We start from the raw sequence: 4,385 nt of genomic DNA, 5'->3' as shown, positions 1-4,385 counted from the left end.
GAGCTAACCTGGCTACTATTTTTCTGGACCGGTGTCTTTGCGGTCTTGTTTGTCGGCATTTCTCGGCCCGAGATGTTCATCGACTAGTCACGTTTCAATATATTAAGTATGGCTACAAATATGACTCGTAAAAAACAAGTTTGTGGATAGTTCAGCCGGGAGCTACGTGGCTTCGATCCTTTCAGTATGACGTCATCACCGGAACCCTCCACAAACACATTGTTGTACAAGGGCAGTTTGGGGTTCTTTGTCTCAACTCACTTTGACATTCCATTCCATTCAATTTTATTTATAAAGCCTGTAAGCTTGTTATTAAATCACAGTTTGCCTCAGAGGACTTTACAGCATACCACATCCCTCTGTCCATAGACCCTCACATCAGCTAAGAAAAAACTCCTCCCAAAAAACCCCATAATGGGACAAAAAAAGGTACAGAACTCAGGAAGAGTGACAGAGGAGGGATCCCTCCTCCAGTATGGACAGACGTGCAATAGACGTCGCAAAATACAATTAAATTACAGTAGATGAGAGAAAAAAAAGAGAAAGAGAGGGAGGAACAATAATAGAAACAACAACACAACACAAAACAACAGCAACAGATGCAAAAACCAACAAACCAAGCCATGATAGCATGTAAAATTACATGCAAAAGCTGCAGCCCATGTATGTGGCGATAATAGTCATGTGTGTAAATCAATAGTGGAGGTATGACTAATAATAATGGCAGTAGAAGTTGGAGTTGAGTAGGATCATGTCATTAGTGTAACCATTACCCACAATCCAGGCACAGCCTCAGGTAGGAGCACAGCATCAGTACAACCACGACACGGTGCAGCCATAGGTGGGACCACAGCACCAGCACAACCATGACCATGATCCAGGCGTAGCCATGATCCGAGAAATCTATGAGATAAGGGAGCAGAAGCGATCCAGAGAAGAAGCCGAGTTGATGTTATGCAGTAATAGGACAAGAATGTTTACAAATGAATAGAGCGAGAGAAGGAGAAAGGGGCTCAGTGTAGTAGTGAAAGTCCCCCAGCAGACTAAACCTATATCAGCCTAACTGGGGGCTGGACCATTGCAAGCCTGAGCCAGCCCTAACAATAGGCTTCATCAAAGAAGAAAGTCTTAAGTTTGCTTTGAACAGTGGAGACGGTGTCTTCCTCCCGGACTGAAACTAGAAGATGGTTCCACAAAAGAGGAGTGTGTTAGCTGAAGGCTCTGGCTCCCATTCTACTTTTTGAGACAGAGGAACCACAAGTAACCCTGCATTCTCAGAGCACATTGATCTGGAAGATTAATAGGGAACTATGAGTTCCAAAAGATATAATGATGTCTGACCATTCAGAGCTTTGTAAGTAAGTAGAAGGATTTTAAATTCAACTCCCGATTTTACAGGGAGCAAGTGCAAAGAAGCTAAACCAGGAGAAATATGATCTCTTTTCTTGGTTCCTAAGTACACGTGTACACGTGCAGCAGCATTCTGGACCAGTTAAAGAGACTTGTTGAAGCAACCTGAAAATAAAGAATTCTAATAATCCATCTTAGAAGTAACAAATACGTGTACAAATTTTTTATGCTTCTGTTTGAGACAGGATATGCCTAATTTGCAATATTATACAAGTGAAAGAATGCAGTCTTTGAAGTTTGTTTTATTCGAGGCAAAAGACAAAACTTGATCAAATATTACTCAGAGGTTCCTTACTGTAGCACTGGAGGCAAAAGCAATGCCATCTAGAGAAACTATACATGCAGAAAAAGAGTTTCTGAGGTGTTTGGGGCCAAGTATAATAAGAGATTTGTCTGAATTTAACATCAGGACATTGAGGTTCATCCAGTCTTTTATGACATGCTTGTAGTCTAGATAACAGTTTCTTCTGGCTTCATCAATTCTTCTGGCTTTATCATATCATCAGGTACAGTTGTGCATCATCTGCTTAACAATGGAAATTTCCACAGTGATTTCTAATAATGTTGACTAGGTAAAACATATATAAAGTGAAAAAGATTGGTCTGAGCACAGAACCTTGTGGTAGTCCGAAGCAGACCTTAGTATGCACGGAGGACTGATCATTAATATGAACAAACTAAAAACGATCTGATAAGTATGATTTAAACCAGCTTAGTGTCTTTCATTTAAGGCCAATTAAATGTTTCTGCCTGTGTAGTAGCATTTAACCTGTGTAGTAGCATTTAAGCTGGAGATGGATTTGAGAAAGATGGATTCTGCCTTTGTACAGCACTCTCAGTTTGCAGGGGATGTGCTGGAATTCACAGAAGGTGTTGATGTCAACAAATGGCTGTGTAACTGGGTTAAATCCCTTTCAGATCCTCACCGTTTTAGCAGAAAGATCCTGTGTGACTGATTTCTTGACCCCAGCATGTATGATGTCTTGTTGCCTTGACTCACAATAGACAGACTCCTTCTCCTAGAACTTTAAAAAGCGAATGAGGGTCGCTCTGTTGGGCCTCCCCAATGCTTGTGTGAGTACTCCAGAGTGAAAGATCTGTCAGGACTCAGTCCCAGCCATCGTGGTAACATGCTGTTAATAAAATCAGTGTTTGTTGTCCCTGTTCTGCCATTGTTCTCCAGGTCATCTGTTTTGGACTCAAGGTAAGCAATCCACTTGATGGCACAGTCAAGTACAGCTTCTGTTTTTTTTAATGTTTTTCCTGCCTCATGTATGTGACCCTCAGCCTCTTTGATACAAATTGCATTGGAAGAGAGATCTCATCTTGTGTCTTTCACTTTACATTCCAATGTGGCAATAGTGCTTGCCATGTGTGTCAGTATTGTCCAACTTTGCTCTGAAGTCAGCTCAGAGTGATTTCAACTTACTTAGGACTCCAGCTATGTTAGCCATGTTGCTAGCACTAGCCTCTGTGTCACTCGGTGATCTTGGTGAAGTTGTTTTTGTACCAGTCTTGTGTCCTCAAGTAAAAACATCACACTTCCTGGTTGCGGAAAGTTTGACATATCAATACAGAGGTTCTGTGCACAGTTACTAGTTCATATTAGAAGTTTTCAGTCAAATTGTGCAACCTGTCATTTAAGGTGTACTTACTCCTAAACAGATATTAGGTAAATTTCAATTCAATTTTATTTATAAAGCCCATTATCACAAAACACAGTTTGCCCCAGAGGGATTTACAGCATACCACACCCCTGTGCCCTTAAACCATCACATCATCTAAAGAAAAAAAAATATTTGTCTCTTATACCCCACCAAAGAGGACTCAAGGTGTTACAATAACAATTGTGTTGAGTACTGCATTTAATAGTGTGGATGCTGATTCAGCAATGCAATACCTGCATGTAATTTAACAAAATCTCCAAATCTTTAATCTAGTACGGTTTGAAATTCTACTCCTCTCCATTGTTTTATCTACAGACCTCATTCAACAGCTCACAAAGTAGTTATACTTCTCTTTTATAGTTTTTGATTGACCACTACTTCTGCATACTATCAACTACAGAAATCATGCATGTGTCAAAACATAATGTTCTTTAGGGGAATTTACTTTTGTATTCACGTTTTTATACTTGGACATCTGAAATAGCTGTGGCCAGAGACATCATGTTTTTAAGTTGCCTGTCCGTCTGTCCGCCAGTTAACCAGTCCCATTCTTGTGAATGCAATATCTCAGGAACACCTTGAGGGAAATACCTGTATTGTGCTTTTCCATTATTACCTAGCCTTAGGGGGACAAAAGCCCCACTTGTGGAGGTCACCAGGATTTTGATCAATACCTCTAATATTTACATTAATATCTTCATAAGTTTTTATCATACAAGCATGAAAAAAATATTGACAGAAACCTTAAAACTGACACTTTGTAATGAGTCTGCTGTCAATACCATGGTATTTTTAAAAATATTGCGATTTGGATAAAATAAAACAGCTTTTAAATGGGTCACTCACAGCAGAGAAGGAGTGCTAAGTACTGGCCGTCAACTCCCCCCACCCTTCAAGTGGATCGGCCCACCATGTAATGTTAGAGGTCAAGCAGGATATTAATGAAATCAAGGAACAAAGAGAAAAGTAAGTGGACTGTAAATACAAATTAGATGAATAAAAGACCTAAAAAAATGAAAAGGTGCAGCAGAGAAGGTAAGAGACTAAAAAAAAAAATTCTGAAGGCTGATGCTGCAAAGTTTTTTTTACTGATAGCGGCACTGATAAAGCTGCAGCACCACATGAACAGGAGGAGAAAGTAATATGGAGAGATGATGCAGCTGAACATATGTCATTAATTAGTAAACTTTTTTGGTGTTCATTGAGTGTTCCTGTGTCATACATTGTAAAACTACTCATTGTGGTGTAAGCTTTGACTCATGTAAATCCTGTTGAGATGCAGGTGAACGTGTGTCTTAGTTGATACTC

This window comes from Plectropomus leopardus, chromosome 2, assembly GCF_008729295.1.
Source record: "Plectropomus leopardus isolate mb chromosome 2, YSFRI_Pleo_2.0, whole genome shotgun sequence".
NCBI lineage: Eukaryota > Metazoa > Chordata > Actinopteri > Perciformes > Serranidae > Plectropomus > Plectropomus leopardus.
The sequence above is the reverse complement of the archived record's forward strand: the minus strand, read 5'-3'. Positions refer to the sequence as shown.